Source organism: Canis lupus, chromosome 27 (assembly GCF_048164855.1).
Source record: "Canis lupus baileyi chromosome 27, mCanLup2.hap1, whole genome shotgun sequence".
Classification (NCBI taxonomy): Eukaryota; Metazoa; Chordata; class Mammalia; order Carnivora; family Canidae; genus Canis; species Canis lupus.
Genome location: NC_132864.1, coordinates 29,727,019 through 29,747,260, shown reverse-complemented (window position 1 = coordinate 29,747,260; position 20,242 = coordinate 29,727,019). Strand labels below are relative to the sequence as shown.

The window sequence follows — 20,242 nt, the reverse complement described above, 5'->3', positions numbered from 1 at the left end:
AGAAAATTCTGTCATTTATGACAACATGGATGGACTTTTTTTTAAAGATTTAATTTACTTATTTGAGACAGAGAGAAAGAGAGAGAGGGGAGGAGTAGAGGGAGAGAATCTCCAAGCAGACTCCATTCTGAGCACAGAGCTCCCAGCATAGGGCTCAATCCCAGGACCCATGAGATGATGACCTGAGCGAAAACCAAGAGTTGGATTCTTAGCCAACTGAGCCACCCAGAAGCCCCAACATGGGTGGGCTTTTAAAGGACATTATGCAAAGTGAAATAAGTCAGACAGGGAAAGACAAATATAATATCACTTATATGTGGAATCTAAAAAAGCCAAACTCATAAAAACAGAAGAGTATAATGGTGGTTGCCAGGGGCTGGGGGGGCGGTGGAGGAAATGGGGAGATGTTTGTCAAAAGGTATAAACTTCCAGTTATAAGATGAATAAAGTTTTGGGATCCAATGTACAGCATGGTAATTATAATTAATACTCAATTATAAACTTAAAAGTTGCTAAGAGAGTAGATATTAAATTTTCTCATCACAAAAAAATGGTGATTATGTGAGGTAATGAAGGTGTTGGCTAACATTATAGTGATAATCATTTTGCGGCATATGAGTGTATCAAGTCAACACATTGTACACCTTGAAGCTACACAATGTTATATATTTATTATATCTCAGTAAAGCTGGGGAAATGGCTATGTTGAAAAATAAGAAAGGCTTAATATCAATGGCTTAAGAAACTAAAAAAGGAAGTAAATCCAAGATAAGCAGAAAGGAGAAAATGACAGAAATTAATATAGAGAAAACAAACCAGAGAGAAAATTATTAAAGCTATAAATTGGTTCTTTGTAAAAAGAATAACCAAACTGTTAAGCTCCAGCTTGATGGACCAAGGAAGGAAACCTCAGTTATAGAATACAAATACCAGAAATAAAAAGCAGTCATTACTGATAATTTCTAGCAAAATTTTGAACAAGAAGTTACACTGCTCATATGCAAAAACAATTTTTTTAAGATTTTATTTATTCATGAGAGACACAGAGAGACAGACAGAGATACAGGCAGAGGGAGAAGCAGGCTCCATGCAGGAAGCCTGATGCAAGACCCAATCCCGGGACTCCAGGATCACACTTGAGCCAAAGGCAGACACACTTAACCGCTGAGCAACCCAGATGTCCCTCTTATGCAAATTTTATCAGAGAGTAAAGAAGGTAACACTTCCAAATTCATTTTATGATGCCAGTATTACCTGTTATAAAGACCTGATGAAGACATTATAGAAAAAGACACTTATAGAACAATATCCTTTATGAATATAGATGCAGATTATTTATAGTTAGATCTGTCTAAGGATGAATAAAAAAGTAAGTAGAAATTTTTCTGGAGGCAATCAGTTCAGTATGTGGAAGAAACCAAAACTAAGCAAAGAAAGGATAATGGTCTTAGAAGGTGGGAAGGTGCAAGTAATAAAACAAATCTAGATTAAAACACCAGTGAGATTACCTTTTTTCCATCTCTCCAAATGAAAGATTTAAAATCATTAGCTGATATTAATGAGAGGAAATGTGCATACATTATTGGTGGGAATATTATACAGCACAACTTCTTGGAGGATGGTTTGGCAATGCCTATTAAAAATAAGAATTCAGTCCATGTACCTTCCATGTTTAGATCCAGCTTCTTCATACTGGAGAAAGGCAAGTCCAAGTGAGCATAGATATTCATAATATAGTGCTAGATGTGAGAGAGCAGGTTTCATACTAAACATTATATAAAACATGATTCCATTTTAATTAATTATATTTATGTATTTGTCCACAGGGAAAAAAAGGCTATTCAAAAATATAAATAATGATTGTTTCTGGATCTTGGAATTATGCATAATTTTCATTTTCTTCATTTTGTTTATTGGTGTTACAAAACTTTAATATGATATACATTGTTTCTGTAGCAAAAAAAAAAAAAAGGTTATTAAAAGGAAAATCACTAAAGTCGTTAAAGATACTGTCAGATTAGCCTATAGTCATGAAAAGAAGGGTTTTACTTATTTTGTTTTATTCCTAAACCAGTACAATTGGTCTTCATTCACCTTTACTGAAATCTTTATACTGGCATTTAATGGGTTGGGTTTGTCTTTTTAGAGGATAAATATAAGTGCTAAAAGTCTCTGAAAGAAACCCAGATAAAAACCCTGAAAACTGAAGAAATTGTTCTTTTATGTCAAAAATCCTACTTTTAGACACAGTTGGAGGTTCATTATCCAGGATACTGCAGAATGGAATTGTAACTCTGCCATGTTGCCCTGTCACATCTAGAAGGAACTGTTCATCACCAGAAAGAAAAAGCGTTCTCCAGCACTTATGGATCCCTGCTCATGGTAAAACTGTTTCTTCACTTCCCCATTTGGTTACTTTTGGTCTGTCTCTAGAGTCACCTTCAGAGGATTCCTGGATACCCATTTCTTTTCCAGGTTGCCCTCCCCTTTCTCTGCCCATGTCTGTCCCATCCCACCCTGGGTTTCTGGTCTACTCTGGACTGTAGAAACAATCCTGGGGCCTCAGTTCTTCAGAGTAGACCATGTGCTGGACCAAAAAACCTTTCTTTTAATGTTTCTGATACTGGTAGCTCCCAGCACATATTTCTATGACTTATGCTAAGTGGCTCTCTCTCAGGGTAGAAAAAGGAAGAAATATAGGGGTCCTGTAAAACAGGGAAGACTTTTCTTCCACAAAGTCAAACCACATACTAGACTTTTAGGGCCAACATAAGGTTAATTTGGATACTGCTAGACTTACACAGTGATGGATGATAATGTATACTTTGTCTCAGAAAGGAACTGTAGTCACTTAGGGAACTAAATTTGCTAACAGAATTATAACATTTTATACTAAACCAAGGGAATATTAAAGACAATATAGAGATGGTTGAATGTAGAAATATTTATGTGTGATTTTTATAGTATAAATACTTATACATGTCATACACACACAGAGACACACACATACACATGGGTTAGTATACACATATATTTCCTAGCTATGCTGAGAGGGCCAAATAGCAATGACACACCAGTAGCAATGAGTACATCTAATGGCCAGATCTTGGCTTCTTTTTCTTTCTTTCTTTTTTTTTTTTTTTAATATATATGTTTTTTATTAAGTTAACTCTATGCCCAACGTGGGGCTTGAACTCACAACCCTGAGATCAAGAGTCTCATGCTCTACTGACTGAGCCAGCCAGTAGCCCCTTGGTTTCTAATTTTATTGGTTTCTATTCTATTCTATTCTATTCTATTCTTGGTTTCTAATTCTGTTCTCTAGTAAAAGGAACCAGGCCTCTCTGGAGAACTGGCTGATTCTAAGACTGAAGGAGGAAATATTCAAATGAGCCTTTTGTAAGGAAGAAAGGAAGAGTGCTTGGGTGGCTCAGTCAGTTAAACATTTGACTCTTGATCTCAGGGTTATGAGCTCAAGCCCCACATTGTGCTCATGAAACAAACAAAAACAACATAAAGATAGCATATGCCGGGGATCCCTGGGTGGCGCAGCGGTTTGGCGCCTGCCTTTGGCCCAGGGCGCGATCCTGGAGACCCAGGATCGAATCCCACATCAGGCTCCCGGTGCATGGAGCCTGCTTCTCCCTCTGCCTGTGTCTCTGCCTCTCTCTCTCTCTCTCTCTCTGTGACTATCATAAATAAATAAAAATTTTTTTAAAATTTAAAAAAAAAAAGAATCTTTAAAAAAAAAAGATAGCATATGCCAAAGGACACAGGGGCCAACTGAAAGAGTTCCCAGTGGCCAAAACTGAACAATCTAAACAACAAAATAAAATAGGGAATTAAATTTCCCATCAGGATTAAAAAAGTTTATACTGGGGTGTCTCGGTGTCTGCCTTCAAAACAGGTCATGATCCTGGGGTCCTGGGATTGAGCCCCAGGTCAGGGTCCTTGATCAGAGGGCAATCTGCTTCTCCCTCACCCTCACCTGCCACCCCCTGCCACTCGTGCTCCTACTCTTTCTCAAATGAATAAAATTTTTTAAAAGATTTTTTATTTATTCATTCATGAGAGACACACACACACAAAGAGGCAGAGACACAGGCAGAGGGAGAAGCAGGCTCCATGCAGGGAGCCCGACGTGGGACTCAATCCCAGGTCTCCAGCATCACGCCCTGAGCCAAAGGCAGCTCTAAACTGCTGAGCCACCCGGGCTGCCCTAAAAAATTTTTTTTATACTACACCATAGAATGTCAAAGAAACTGTAGAGGTTGTCACATGTAGAAATATTATTATTATTATTCATCAGTGCAAAAGCCTAATAGTATCCAAGCAGAATCCTTATGTCAGCCTTAAAGGAGTATAATCCAAAGTGTAAATATGCATGCGTCCATACTTCTATTAATCAGTGATTGTATAAATAAATAAAAAGAGGAGAATAGACAAATCCCCTATACAGAACTCTTTATAAATTATGTAAATACTTTTCTCTCAGTGGGGTAGACCATAACTTCCTCCTCTGTAGGTGTGGGCTTCACATAGTGACTTCCTTGCAACATTGGAAGTATGGAAAGGGAAAAAAGAGTCATTTTGCAGTGGAGAAACTTGACAAACACTACTTCAGCCAGGTGGTCAAGGCCAACATCAATAATGACATGTTGGAAGTATGTACCCTTGAGTGACTGTGATGAAAATGGCACTTTATTTCTGTGCTTTCTCTTAAAAAACCCTAGTCTAAGCATGAGAAAAACATCAGACAAATCCTGAGGGGCATTCTACAAAATACCTGACTAGTACCTCAAACCTGTCAGAGTCATCAAAAACAAGGAAAGTCTAAGAAACAAGCCAAGAAGAACCTAAGGAGATGTGATGACTAAAATGTAAGGTGCTATCCTCCATGGGATCTTGGGACAGAAAAAGGAGATTAGGGAAAAACTAAGGAAATTTGAATAAAGTTGGGACTGTCGTTAGTTAAGTATAATGTAAGATATTAGTAATAGGGAAACTAGGTGCAGGGTACATGGAAATTCTGTGCTTTCTGCTCACTTTTTCTGTAAATCTAAAACTTTTTAAAATAAAAAGTTAGTTTTAAACATCATGAGAAATCACACATAAAAAGTAGACTGTAGAAAATTAGTCCAAGTGGAGTTTATTTTAAAAAGGACTGATATACATTAAGCCCCAAAGGGCTTAATTCTCTTAATTCATTTCTCTTACATAAATCTATGCACATTTTTTAAAATTATGTGATTATTTGCTCATCCCAGAAATGTCACTTTTTAAAACCCAACAAAAACATTTACAAAGCATACAAAACATATGCAAAAACTATAATTGTAGTTGTTTGTAGAAAGCAAAATATGGGAAACAATTTACCTGTCCATATATTAGAAGGCGATTGTATGGTATTGTGGTTGGCAGGATTCTATGATGAAGCCCCAGTGACCCCACCCTGGAGTATGGGTGAAACTTGGGTTGGGATGGATTCTATTTTCATAATTTGGTTGTCAGATGGCACAGCTGACCTTCAGAAAGAGAGGTTATCTTGAGTGGCCCTGACCTAATCAGGTGGCTCCTGAAAAGGACTCAGCTCTTCCTTTTTTTTTTTCTATCTATTTTTTTAAATTTTTATTTATTTATAATAGTCACACAGAGAGAGAGAGAGGCAGAGACATAGGCAGAGGGAGAAGCAGGCTCCATGCACTGGGAGTCCGATGTGGGATTCAATCCCAGGTCTCCAGGATCGCGCCCTCAGCCAAAGGCAGGCGCTAAACCACTGCAACACCCAGGGATCCCTCAGCTCTTCCTAAAAGAAGTGTGAAGCATGAGATACATTTGTTACTGGCTTTGGAGATGGAGGGGATCACATGGTAAGGAATGAAGGAAGCTTTGAGGCTCTTGAGTGACCCTGTCTGACAGCCAGCAAGGAAACAAACTCGTTCTGAAACTGCAAGGAAGTTAATTCTGCCAACAATGTGAAAGAGGTTGGAAGAGGACTCTAAGTCTCAGATGAGAGGACAGCCCTGGGGAGACCCTGAGCAGAGAACCAGCCACTCTGTGCCAGACTCCTGACCCACGGAAACTGTGAGGTAACAACTTTGTATCATTTAACCTGCTAATTTTGTGGCAGTTTGTTATACAGCAGTAGTAACCAAGGGTATATATATCCAGGCTGTGGAGTACTGTGCAGCCATTGGAACCAGTGGGGCACATCTGCTTGTATCCACCCAGAAGGAAACCCCAGATTACCGCTGATTGTGTAAGGGAAGTTGCAAAAATTATATGTAGCATGATCCTGTTTTCACAAAACTAAGGATGTTTGTGAATGGCAGAAAGTCTGGAATGATAACAACAAAGTGCTGGCTGAGGAGTGGGATTTAGCAGAAGGAACTTTGAGTTGTTAATATATACATTTCTTTGGTGCTACAGAGTTTGTTTTGGTGGAGAGTGGTTCTTATTTTATTTACAAGGAGCATGCATTTTGTTTCTAATTAAGAACACAAACTGGGTGCCTGGGTGGCTCAGTTGGTTAAGCATCTGCCTTCAGTTCAGGTCACGATCCCAGGGTCCTGGGATGGGGCCATGGGTTGGGCTCCCCGCCCAGCGGAGAGTCGCTCCCTCTCCCTCTGCCCCTAACCCTGCTCATGCTCTCATATTCTCTCTCTCTCACTTACCCTCTCTCTTAAATAAATAAATACAATCTTTAACAATAAAAAAAAAAATAATAAGGCAAACAAAATCAAACCTTTAACAACCCTTTACCGTCGCTCAGAATGGCATCCAAACTCCTTACTGAGTCCCCACTTGATCCAGCTCGACTGGCCTCCAGGCCTCCTCAGCCACCTCTCCCCCAGCCACCTTCTAGTCCCACCTGCACCTGAAGCTCTAGCTCCAGGGACACCTGTGCTCTGCCTTCTGGACTTCGAATTTAGTCTTCTTTTTGACATTCTTTTCCCCTTTGTGAGGCTCACTTGGCCTTTGGGGCTAGTCCTTTGTACTCTCTTCCCTGTTCTTTTGACACCACATCCTCATTCTTTCTTTTTTGACCCTCTTTGCCAGCTCTATTTATTCTCCCTAGTCTTTAGGTTAGTTCTTGGCCTCCTCTTCTATCTGGCTCGGCAAGCTCCTTCCCATCCACTGTTCCAATCCCATCACTCTGCCTCGATTGTCACACATCCAATTTCAGCCCAAACATCCCTTTAAGCACAACATTCAGAGAGCTTTCTTCAAAATGAGCCACCAGACTTTCCCAGGACACACAGACCCCACTAGATGACACCACTGTCCTTCCCACTGTGCAAGACAGAGGTCTAGCCTCTCCCCTCTCTACAACTCACTTTTCTTAATTGCACTCCCTTCCCTTCTCATCTGATCCCTTCCAGAAGCTTCTTCATAAAAACAACTCTGATGTCTTATGGAGTTGAAGAATGAATCTTGTGGACAAAGGAGAATGAATAAAGTGATAGAAGTTTATTAAGCAAGGATACAGAAAAAGCTCTCAGGAGTGAGAGGGGTTACTGACAGGGTTGCCACTGGGGGCTTGTAGGGTTGGTCTTTTATTGAAAGCCAACCAGGGAACTCTTGAGCTCAGCTCAGGACATGATTCTGAGGTTGTGAGATTGAGCCCTGTGTTGGGCTCCGCTCTCAGCAAGAGTCTGCTTGGGATTCTTTTCCTCTGCCTCTCCCTTGTTCACATGTTTGTGCACACTTGCTCACCCTGCCCCCTCAGATAAAGAAATGAAATCTTTAAAAAAAAAATAAAATCATTTTCTTTAAGGAAGTTTTCCTAATGCTCAGACCAGACCAATCCCCTGATGTGGGCCCTTGGAACCCCCTTTCCATTCCTCCATAGCCCTTAAACTTTGCCATGAAGGTTTGCATAATTCATGGATTCACTAAGACTATAAGGCTCCAAGGCTAGGGACTCGCCCTGCTTTCCTCCTTTTGTATTCCTCAGACCTAGCAAGGGTAGGCACTCAACAAACAAAAATGTAAAAGTTGAGGGAAAGAGACAGATAAGAATAAAAGATAAGAATAAAAGAAGGAGAAAGTATGTAGGGGTAAAGAATAATTTGGTGTGGCTGGGATGCAGGCTCTGGGGAGCTAAAGCTGGAAAGGCCAGTTGATGTCAGAATAGGAAGCACACAGATATCAGACTAAGGAAATCAAATTTTTTGTGAATCAAGGGATGTCAGCTAAGCTTCCTGAGGACAGAATTTATATGATCAGTTCAAATGGGATAATCTAGTACATTCTAAAAGCCTTTGACAACCAGTTTGAATTGATACTGGCTATGGAACAAGGAATTTCATGGCAGATTATATTTTCTCTATTCTGTGCCTATTGAGTCTTTGGTACGACTACTGTCAGTAAGCAACAGTGGAAGACTTTCCACAGTGGTCATAGTGCTTCATGCATTAGCTCATCAGGATGCAAAGGGCTATGGTAATAGGCAGCAGAGCATTTCTCCATCCTATTTAGCAAGGAATCTAAGCAACTTTTTTGGTTCAGGTTTTTTTGTTTTGTTTTGTTTGTTTGTTTGTTTTTTATACGTGTTTACTGAAGTGAGCAAGGACTTGCAGCTGTTTGGAGCCTGAGTGGCAGATGATACCAACTTGGAGACTTCTTGGGCACAAGTATCAGTTACAGCCCAGAGGCTGCTGCATGCTGCCCAGAGAGTAGCACATAGACTGCCTCCACACTTGCAGAGCCGAGGGGATCTCAGGTAAAGGGTCCCTAATTACTGAGTGATTAGGCTTGTGAGAGAACATAATCTGACTGGAGGAGAGGCCTTGGTGGAGGTTTCAGTTTTGAAAGCCAGGATGGGATTACACAGTTGCTCTTCCCTCTACCTCCTGAGAGACCCTAAGTTGTATTTAAACAGGCCCATGTCCCTACCTGTAACTGTATGCCAGAGCAACTCAGCCATGCCTCTGCCTAAGCTATAAAGAACTAATTAACCACACTCAATAGCCCATAATTTGTTATTTCTGTATTCTGTTCCCAAGATTCCCTCCTAAATTATTACCCAGGAAGAAACATAAAACTGCACATAAACATGTATTTCATAGAAACAAAAGAAGTGAGGTTTTTTTCCCCCTCTATCTCCCTCTGATTTAAAGCAGTGGGTCTTCCTAGGGTGCCTGAGTGGCTCAGTCGGTTAAGTGTCTGCTTTCAGCTCAGGTCATGATCTCACGGTCCTGGGATCGAGTCCTGCGTGGGGCTCCCTGCTCAGCGAGGAGTCTGCTTCTCCCTCTCCCTCTGCCCCTCCTCCTGCTCAAGCTCTCTCTCTCAAATAAATAAATAAAATTTTTTTTTTAAAAAAAGCAGTTTGTCTTCCTGGTTGGAAATGAGGCTCATTCCCAAAGATAGGAAAGGATGCCACTCCCTGTCTCCCATCATGATGATGCAGATGTACAGACAGAACCAGCTACATAATATGTGGGACCCAGTACAAAAATGAACATGTGGGCCCTTCATTAAGTACAGGAATTTTAAGGCCACAACAGAAGACCATTAAAGCAGGGGCAGGCCTTTCTGAGTATGGGGAGGCAGAGGCTGCTCACACAGAATGGTTTGAGTGCTAGGATGATGAGGGGGCTTTGCCTGAAGATGTTCAACCACATGAGCAGCTCCTCCCTGGCAAAACCTCAGTAGAGAAGGAAGTATCACAAAAGATCAGGCAAAAGCATAGGACAGCCATAGGGCCACTTCTGTGAGAGTGAATGGTGTAACCAAGGACAACATTCTCTTGGTGATCCTCAGTCATGATCTGCTTAGAGTTTGGATATCAGAGGGACCAAGAATCAGAAAAGAATCAGGGTACCTTAGGACATCAGAAGGAAGGGGTGATGAATGGGTATAGAGGACACTAGAATCAAGGAGGCATGAGAAGGAATTTCTAGGCATGGAACTCTCCATGTTTTGTTTTCATTTAATCAACCAATTTTTTTTTTATTAAAGTGGAATATATCAAATTTAGATGAATGATTCTTTCCCTCTAAACTTCTCCCTTTTCTCCATTTTGGTAGATGATCCAACTGGGTGGATCACTATTTACCCAGTTGATCAAGGCAGAAACCAGGAGTCATCTTTGATTTCCCCCTTCTTTATCTCAACACCACTTACTGAGTCCCATCAATCCTACTTGCATTGTCCCTCTTGAGTCTACACATCCACTTCTCTCTATATCCAGTGATGCCATTATCTCTTCTGGCCATGACTATGACAACAGCCTTATAACTAGATTGGCTTTTAAATCATGCTGACTACAATCAAAGTCTTCATTCTGCCACATGTAGTTAACATGACTCAGGTCTCTTCAGCTTTGTGAGCCTCAGTTTCCTCATCTGAAGAATGGGGACAATAATACCTATCTTAAGGGGCTGTTGTCAGAACTAAATGAAATGAATCAAGTGGCTTAGCATACAGTATGTACTTGATGAATCAGCAACCTTCCTTTTCTTTCCCTCATCCTTCAGGCCTTAGTTTACTTTTTAAAACTTTATTTATTTATTTATTTATTTATTTGAGAGAGAGAGAGAGAGAGAGAGGGAGAGAGAACACAAGCAGGGGGAGTGGCAGAGGGAAAGGGAAAAGGAGTCTGATGCCTGGCTCAATCCCAGGACCCTGGGATCATGACCTGAGCTGTAGGCAGACACTTAAATGACTGAGCCATCCAGGTGCCCCCTTCAGGCCTTAGTTTAAACATTAATTCCTTAGGTCCCTTTCTCTCTTGACTTGCCAGACTCCGTATAGTTTCCCAGAAGTGCAGACTGTTCTGCAACATTCATCAAACTTATCTGTCTTCTTTCAACTGTCCTTTCCATTAGGCTAAGGATTCTGTTTTTTTCTGCCTAATGAGAGGCCTGACATGGAGTGGAAAGTCATATTTTGTTATTTGACTGGTATCCTCATACATAATCAAATGTTCCCAGGCTTGGGATCCCCGTAATGTTCTCCACTAACTGTAAGTAAGAGGATAGGTGACCACATTACATAAACAAACAAGAGACCAAGAGTATCCTACCAGATTTAAGTTAAACTTAAGGGCACTGGGGGTGATTCATCATAGCAGATCTCTTCTATAAGAAACAAATCTAGGTGGGGATCCCTAGGTGGCGCAGCGGTTTGGCGCCTGCCTTTGGCCCAGGGCGCGATCCTGGAGACCCGGGATCGAATCCCACGTCGGGCTCCTGGTGCATGGAGCCTGCTTCTCCCTCTGCCTATGTCTCTGCCTCTCTCTCTCTCTCTCTCTGTGTGACTATCATAAATAAATAAATAAAAAATAAAATAAAATAAACAAATCTAGGTAAAAAAAAAAAAAAGAAATCTAGGGACTGGATCAAGATGGTGGAGTAGGAGGATCCTGAGCTTACCTGCTCCCGTGGACACACCAAGGCTGCACCTATATATAGAACAACTCTATTGAAAATGATCTGAAGACTAGCAGAACAGCTCTTCCACGGCTAAAGATATAAATAAAAAGCCACATGGAAAAGGATAGAAGTGGCAAAGACATGTCCTGGTCGGAATCCAGACCCCTGGTATAGTGACTCACCAGTGGGAGGGATATCACAGGCACAGAAATCTTCCCTCAGAAATGAGGGGTTCAAACTCTGCCTTCCCACCATCAGGCACCCTTGGCTGTGGAGATCTGCACTGGGAAGAGGAACCCCCATAACATCTGGCTTTAAAAAAATCAGTGGTGGCTAACTTCAGGAGCTTTGACAATCAGCAGGGCTAAACTCCAGGAGAACCAAACCAGAGGTTGGTAGGAAATGGAGACTCCACTTTTAAAGGGCCCATGCACAAACTGAGACTCAGCACAGAGGCAGCCATTTGAAAAGTGCCTGTGTCGTATGAGAACATTTATTGACTAATTTTCTAAAATTTTTTTATTTAGGAGAGAATGGGTGGCTCAGTTGGTTAAGCCTCTGCCTTCGGCTCAGGTCATGACCTCAGGGTCCTGGGATTGAGCCCCACATCAGGCTCCCTACTCAGCAGGGAGTCTGCTTCTCCCTCTCCCTTTGTGCCTCCACCCAGCTTATGCTTGCATGGGTCGCGCTCTCTCTCTCTCTCTCTCTCTCTCTGTCTCCCTCTCCTTCGAATGAATTAATAAAATCTTTAAACAAAACAAAATGAATTTTTTAGGGGCACCTGGGTGGCTCAGTTGGTTAAGCCTCTGCCTTCAACTTGGGTTGTGATTTTGGGGTCCTGGGATCGAGCTCTGCTTCAGGCTCCCTGTTTAGTAGGGAATCTGCTTCTCTCTCTCTCTCTCTCTCTCTCTCTGCCCCTCCCTCCTGCTCATCCTGTCTCTCTTGAATAAATAAAATCTTAACTAAATTTTTTATTTTAAGTAAACTCATTACCCTCAGATCAAGAATCTCATGCTCTACCTACTGAGCCAGCCAGGTACCCCTGACTAATTAATTTTAGGGTGTGTGTTGGAAGAGCAAGGATCTGTAGGGACTTTTTCTGAGAACAGAAGCACTAGCAAGCACCACTTTTCTTTCCCTCCCTCTGTCTAGCTGGCCTGATGCTAGTAGGTACCAGTTCTGACACTCTTCACCTTGCTAACACTGCTCACCTTGCCCTGGCAGTCCCTTGCAGACCTCCCCTGGTAGACATCCCTTGAAAACAGCTCCTGCCCTGCCCTGCCATACCAAATGGGCAGCCTCGGCCAGGACCAGTACCCTCCTGCCTTAATGGCTCCTGTCCTGGCAGGCAGTCCTGACTAGGACTGGTGCTCCCCACCACCAAGTGGCTACAACCCTGTCCCACCCAGTGGGTAGCCTCAGCCAGACCAGCACCCTCCTGAAGCAGCTCCTGCCTGGGGAGGCAGGGGATGGGGCACTGTGGCGCCACTTACCAGTGCATTCACAACAATCGCAGCTGGGCCTTGCATCCAGCCACACTGGGGTCAAGTCCTGCACATCAGTGCACCTGGCAGCAACCACAGCGGGGCATTGCAGCCAGCCAGGCCATGGGCCAGCCCTGCCTGCCCACTAGCATGCTTGCAATAGTTGTAGCCCAGCCACTACAGGAGGGCACATGCAACCCACACAAGACAACTCTGGAATGTGTGGTTCTTAGTAACCAGGGTATTGCATTTCTGGGCCCCACAGAATGGCTTCTACATACTACTCCTTTAAGACCAGGAGATGTAACTGATTTACCTAATAATAGAAACAAACAGAGAGAGTGGGTTGCTTGGGTGGCTTAATCAGTTGAGCATCCAACTCTTTATTTCATCTCAGGTCATGATCTTGGGGTCATGGGATCAAGCTCAGCCTCAGACTCCACACTCTGTGTGGAGTTTGCTTGTCTCTCTCCCTCTCCCTCACTCATGCCTGCTTTCTCAAATAACTAAATAAAATCTAAAAAAAAAAAAAAAAAGAGGGTCCTGGGGTGACTCAGTCAGTTATGTGTCTGCCTTTGGTTCAGGTCATGATCCTGGAGTCCTGGGATTGGGCCCCACGTCTGGCTCCCTGCTCAGCAATGAGTCTGTTTCTCCCTCTTCTCTGCCTCTTCACCTGCTTGTGCACATGTTCTCTTTCACTCTCTCCCTCCCTCTGAAATAAATAAAATCTTAAAAAAAAAAAAAAGGTAAAGAAACCGAGTCAGGCAAAACAGAGGGATATGTTCCAAATGAAAGAACAAAACAAAACCTCAGGAAAAAAACTAAATCAACTAGAGATAAGCAATCTATCTGATAGAATTCAAAGCAGTGATGATAAAAGTGCTCATTGAACTTGTGAGAAGAATGGATGAACATGGTGAGAACTTTAATAAAGAGGTAGAAAATTTCTTTTTAAAAATCAGAGTTAAAGAATACAACAACTAAAGTGAAAAATCCACTAGAGGGAATCCACAGTGGATTAGATAATGCAAAAGAATGGATTGACAGTTTGGAAGACAGGGTAGTAGATGTCATCCAAGCTTAACAGCCAAAAGAAAATAAATTTTTTAAAGGATTTTCTTGAGAAAGAGAGTGGGGGGACAAGCAGAAGGGGAGGGAGAATCTTCAGCAGACTCTGCACTGAGCATGGAGCCCAACGTGGGGCTCATTCTCAAGACCCCTGAGATCATGACCTAAGCTGAAATCAAGAGTCAGATGTTCAACCAACTGAGCCACCCCGCCGCCCCAGAAAAAAGTTTTAAAAATGAAGATAATAACATCAAACGTAATCACATTCACATTACAGGGGTCCCAGAAGAGAGAGAGAGAAATGAAAGGGGCAGAAAACTTATTTGAAGAAATATTAGCCAAAAACTTCCCTGGGGAAGGAAACAGACCTCTAGGTCCAGGAGGCACAGAGAGCCCCAAAGAAGATGAACCCAAAGAAGTTTACACCAAGACAAATAATGATTAAAATGTCCAAAATTAAAGATACAGAGACAATCTTAATGGCAGCAAGAGGGAAGCAACTAGTTACATACAAAGGAATGCCCAAAAGATTATCAGCTGATTTTTCAGCAGACATTTTGCAGGTCAGAAGGCAATGGCAAGATGTATTCAAAGTGCTGAATGGAAAAAACTTACAACCAAGAATACCCAGGAAGCTTATCATTCAGAATTGAAGTAAAGATAATGAGTTTCTTAGACAAAAGTTAAAGGAGTTCATCACTAGTAAATTGACCTTACAGAAAATGTTAAAGGGACTTCTTTAAGTGGAAAAGGCCATAACTAAAAGAAAATTCTGAAAGAAAAATTTCTCACTGGCAAAAGCAAACATATAGTAAAGATAGTGTGAGCCAACCATACATAAAGCTAGTGTGAGGTTACAGACAAAAGTAGTAAAATAACTATATTTAGAGGCACCTGGGTGGCTCAGTCAGTCAAGGGTCTAGCTCTTGATTTTGGCTCAGGTCATGATCTCAGGGTTATGAGACTGAGCCCCACTTTGGGCTCTGTGCTCAGTGGGGAGTCTGTTTTTCTCCCTCTCCCTCAAAATAATAAAATCTTAAAGAGAATCAACTATATTTATAATAATTAAGGATACACAAAATAAAAACATAAAATATGACATCAAAAACTAAATATGGAGGGAGAAGTAAAAATGTAATGCTTTTAGAATGTGTTCAACCTTAAGTGGCTATCAACTTAGAGTACATACACTGGATGTTATATATGAACTTCATGGTAACCACAAACCAAAAATCTATCATAAGTACACAAAAAAACTAAAGAGAAAGGAATCCAAACAACACTAAAAAAGTTATCAAATCACAAGGGAAGAGAGCAAGAGAAGAATGAAACAGGAGAATTACAAAAACAACCAGAAAACAATGAACAAAATGCTAATAAACATACCTATCAGAAAATACTTTAAATGTAAATGGACTAAATGCTTCCATCAAAAGATGTCTTCCATCAAAAGACATAGGGTGATGGAATGGATGAAAAAGCAAAACAAAACCTGAAAGCCTTTCTATGTGCTGCCTACCAGAACTCACTTCAGACCTAAAGACACAGACTGAAAATTTAGAGATGGAAAAATACATTCTATGCAGATGCAAATAAAAGCTATGGTAGCAATACCTGTATCCAATAAAATAGGCTTTAAATCAAAGACTGTAAAAAGAGACAAAGAAGGGCTTTACATAATTATAAAGGGATCAATCCAGCAAGATATAACCATTGTAAATGTGTACCCAGCACAGGAGTATATAAATATATAAAGCAGCCAGAGTCCTAAAGGAAAGGGCCCAGCCAGCACTACTGACTGCTCACCCAGCCCTCACCTCTCCTGGGAGCGAGGTTGCCCCATGGAGCCCATCTCTTGAGACTCCCAGAAGCCCAGGGAAGAGTTTCCACCCTAGCCAGAAAACTTGTCCCTGGCAACACTCCTAACCATAGTTGCTGAATACGAGGTAGTTCATGTTGGGGATCTCCTGGCTAGACATGGCCAGGAGTCTCTACCAAGACACTGGAAAGACCTGACCTCTCCTCTCTTTGGCAGAGGAGATATGCCATTGCCTTGGAGCAGGGCAGGCTGCATGGAAAACATTCAGGATTCCTGCCTCCTCCAACTTTGGACAACACTGGAAAGCTGGTAAGGTGTGGAGAGTCGGTCAGAGTAGACATTTGGGCAGGGCAACTAGATTTGTAAAACATGATCTGTTTCCTCGTGGAACAGTAACAGCCTTGTGGGTTGATCGGACAAACATCCCCATAATGAGATGAGAAACTAAAGCAGAGTGGAGCAAAGTGACACCCTTAAATAAGAACTTAAGGGGCCGGAACACAGGTTCCACAGTATCTGGGTCAGGTCAGCCTGGGACTACTCACACCCAGACAGACACCTGACTGTAGCTTCTTCAAGCTAAGAGTTGTGACCTGTGATGGAGTCGGTGTGCTGCCAGTGATCTTAAATGCTGATCTGTCTCTGTGCTAGAGGTGGAAGTCTTACAGTTGAGTGAGGAAGCTCCTCTTAAGAAATTTAGTAAATTTTAGTAAGTAGCTAATTCCTTCTTGCAACATGGACTGCTTTGTATGTAATAAGATTCTAGATTTTAGAAATGAATAGTCCTTTGTAAATCCAGTGTAATAGCACTAGTATTAAAGGGTGTCTTTGGAATTACTCCTGAGCCTTCTCTACTCTGATTTAGGCCTTTTTTTTTTTTTTTAAAGATCTTATTTGAAAGAGAGCACAAGCAGAGGGAGCAGCAGAGGGAGGGAAAAGCTGGCTCCCTTCTGAGTAGGGAGCCCAATGCGGGGGCTCAATCCCACAACCCTGGGATCCCACAACCCTGGGTTCGTGACCTGACCTGAGCCAAGGCAGATGCTTAACTGAGCCACCCAGGTGCCCCATTTAGGCCTTTTATCATGCACATGGACTCTTACTGTTCTTTCCACTGCTTCCTCCTCCTACCACCCACTCCCAGCTGGCTCTGATTAAGGAGAGACTGAATAGGGCAGTGACTGGGAATGTGGTCTCTGGAGGCAAAGGGCCCAGCCCCAAACCATGGTTCTGGTGCTTATTTGCTGCGTGACCTCGGGCCAGGGTCTTTCAGCAATGCTGGCTCAGTTGCCTTATTTTCAAGGAGGATAAGGATATCCTAGTATCCTTATCCTTGAGGATATAATAGTACTAACCTTGCCAGGTGGGTAGAATTAAATGTGTTAATTGAAATACTTAAACAGTGTCTGACCCATAATAAATCTTAATTATTATCATCTTGGTCAGCTCTCTGTTCAGAAACTCCAAATAATTCTAGAATTGAGACCAGTGTTTGTTTAATCTGAAATATACTTCCTGGCTTCTTTTAACAAGTATTTCATTTGCTATCACACGCACCCCAGCTCAGTTCCCCATACCTGCCCTCCTGCCTCAGCCCATGCTGACCCAGTATTGACATTAGTTGACATCAGGGCTGCCCCTTCAGACCCGGCTCTCTGGTCAGACATGTTGATGGGCTTTCTTCCTCCTTTGAGTATTATCTAAGTGGTCCTCTAAAGTTGTAGAGGAAAGCTAAAGTCATCAGACATGAAAAGTATTCTCTAAACAACTGAGCATTTAAAAAATTACTTTCCACTTAGACATTGTTAAACAACAAAAATTCAGCTGAGTAACTTCAAAGATCAAGTTGGCTTTAATTCAATGACTCATGAGTTGGGGAGCATCCCATCCAGCAATAGAAAGCTCTGAAGGGCTGTACAAAATGCAAGGTTTTTAAAAAGCAGAAATGGGGTGGGAAAGGGGAATGACTAGTAAGGAATGCATTATTTCAGGAAGATGGCCTTTCTAACAGAATTGGAAGGGGTTATCAAGTGGATTTTCTCACTAGTGCTGACGAGGTAATTCCAAGACAACTGGTTAAAGGTTCTGCCTGGGGAGCCAGAGGTGCAATTAGGTTAGTTAGCAAACTGGGATTTGCTGACATGGGGCTTAGGCTTAGCACAGGTGACTCCATTTGGGGCCTGTTGTGTTTTTAAACATCTCCCAGCTTAACATCCTCCCCTTCCCCCCACCATAGTCCATCTCTCTCATCTCCTACTTAACGATTGTGAGAAGTCGTGAACTTCTGACACTGACAATATAATGAAATGGTGCCAGAGTACAATTTAAGTTTTAGAATGTAGACTGTCATAAAGTCATGGAAGTATTGGTGGGAAACCGCTCAAATGATTGCAGTCATTGGCAAGTGAGGAGTTGAGGGTTAGGTCCATTAACAAATAAGAGCTTCACGGAACCAGTGAGGTACTTCAGTGGGGTGATTTGAGTATCAGAGAATTAACAGATTAAGAGGCTTTCAGGAAAACTGAAGAACTCCTTGACAAACTTTAGCAGAAATGACTGCCCCAGGGAAATGGTGTCCTGTTATACAATCATATAATTTTAGGAGGGAAATACAATTTTGTTCTAAGAATTAGCCCATAGTTGCAGTTGTACTTTGATATTTTTCTAAGATTTTGTTTTTAAGATTTTGTTTTTATTTATTCATAGGCAGAGGGAGAAGCAGGCTCCACACAGGGAGCCCGACATGGGACTCAAACCTGGGTCTCCAGGATCATACCCCGGGCTGCAGGCAGCACCAAACCGCTGCGCCACCGGGGCTGCCCAAGATTTATTTATTCATGAGAGACACACAGAGAGGGAGGCAGAGACAAAGGCTGAGGGAGAAGTAGGCCCCCTGCTGGGAGTCCGATGTGGGACTTGATCCCGGGACCCCGGAATCACACCCTGAGCCAAAGGCAGATGCTCAACTACTGAGCCACCCAGGCGCCCGAGATACTAGTTTTAGTATTCATTTTGCAAGAATTCCAACCAAACCTTTTCCATTGCTTATTATATGTAACTCTAGTCTCCATTTTAAGTAGGTTGACTCAAAGAGACTTTTTCAAGTCTCAGTTCTTTTTGGATAATGAGCACCTTTTAATTTATTTTTATCTGCCTCATCTTCCCTAACAGACAGCACACTCCTAAGGCAAACAGTGCCAAGACAGAAATGCCATGTCATCATCTCATGGGATGGTGGGGGCGGTTATGCATGGTTGAGTCACCAGTGAAGCCTGTGCAGACCCACAACCCTCAACTACTTGTTAAATGAATGAGTCCTAGTATATACAGAGCTGTTGGAAGCAAAGACCCGTAGTGAGGGTCCCCAGCAATGACGGTGGCTAGATGACCTCAGATACCCAGGCTGTTGTCCTCAGCTCTGTCTGGGCTTTTCAGACATTGGCAGTCATCTCCAAGTCTGGAGTGCTCGGGAGGGCAGGGCTGGGTGGAGGGCAGGAGAGTGTCAAGGGTGATCAGGGGATGGATGCCCTGTTAAGGAGAGGCAGAGGTCCCTGTTGCCACTCCTCTGGCATTCCCTCAAGTAGCATACAGAAGCTGTGTAAGGTGGTGTTGGGTGCTCTGGTTTATTCCTGCCTGATATGGTTCGAAACTTTCTAAGACTGAGCTTCAAAACCAGAATGCATGATGGAGCTTTTCCCAGTCCCAGAGAAGGTGGCTGCCAAGAGGTTAACTTACTTGGGAGTGGAGGAGGAAGGGCAAATTGGCACCAATGTTCACCCCAGCTCCAAGCACTGACTGGTTGGTAAGGAACCACCAGAGCAGAGGACAAAAAGCAAGGCCAGGCGCTGCAGGCTGTTCCCTTTGGCCCTCCTTTGACAAGTTTGGGTTAGCAGAGCCCTCAGGCCTAGGAGACAGTCCCTGAGTTAAGGCCTCAGAGCTGCACGGGGGGGGGGGGGGGGGGGGGGGGGGGGGGCGGGGGGGCGCGGCGGCGGTGAGTGGAGGGCCTGTAAACAAGGCACGATCTTGAAAACTGTTTTTAGTGGGAATACCTGATGCTCTAGTAGTTTCCCCAGGCTCCTGGGGGAGATGGCCTTTGCTCCCTCCCTGAAGGACTCACAAGGAACTGTGGTTAATAAAATGTCTCCTTTTTAAATACCTTGATTTAGAAGTCTCGAAGGAAGTCTGCATGAAAGGAGGGCAGAGAACTGACCTTCAGGAATACCACTACTTAGGAAGCAGGGAAAGGACTGGGAGACAAAGCCCTTGCAGGCTAACTGCAGAGGTGTTAACAGCCAGCAGGAGGCTGCCTCCTGGGGAAGTGTTTCCAGAAGTAAGGCTTTGGGGCTGGGGCTGGAGTGCATGGCTAGTACTCAGGGACATCTGAGAATGTCTCAGGGGTAGGAGGAGCCTCTGAGGCAGCAACAGGTTTATCAAGTCAGATGAAAGAATCATACCCAGAGTTGCCAGAGCACGGTGGTTCTCCTGTCCCAAGACAG

General features: G+C 42.8%; 1 long non-coding RNA gene across 5 annotated transcripts in view; it reads left to right on the top strand.

The window, feature by feature from the left end:
• LOC140619573 (uncharacterized) overlaps window positions 1-19,688 on the top strand; it is a 66,407-nt gene extending 46,719 nt beyond the window's left edge. For 4 of the 5 annotated variants that reach the window (XR_012019450.1, XR_012019452.1, XR_012019449.1 and 1 more), the window contains 2 exons: window positions 2,245-2,382; window positions 14,208-19,688. This is a non-coding gene — a long non-coding RNA (uncharacterized lncRNA). The remainder of the gene's footprint in view (window positions 1-2,244; window positions 2,383-14,207) is intronic. The other variant, XR_012019453.1, reaches the window with a different exon arrangement.
• The last annotated feature ends 554 nt before the right edge of the window (window positions 19,689-20,242 follow it).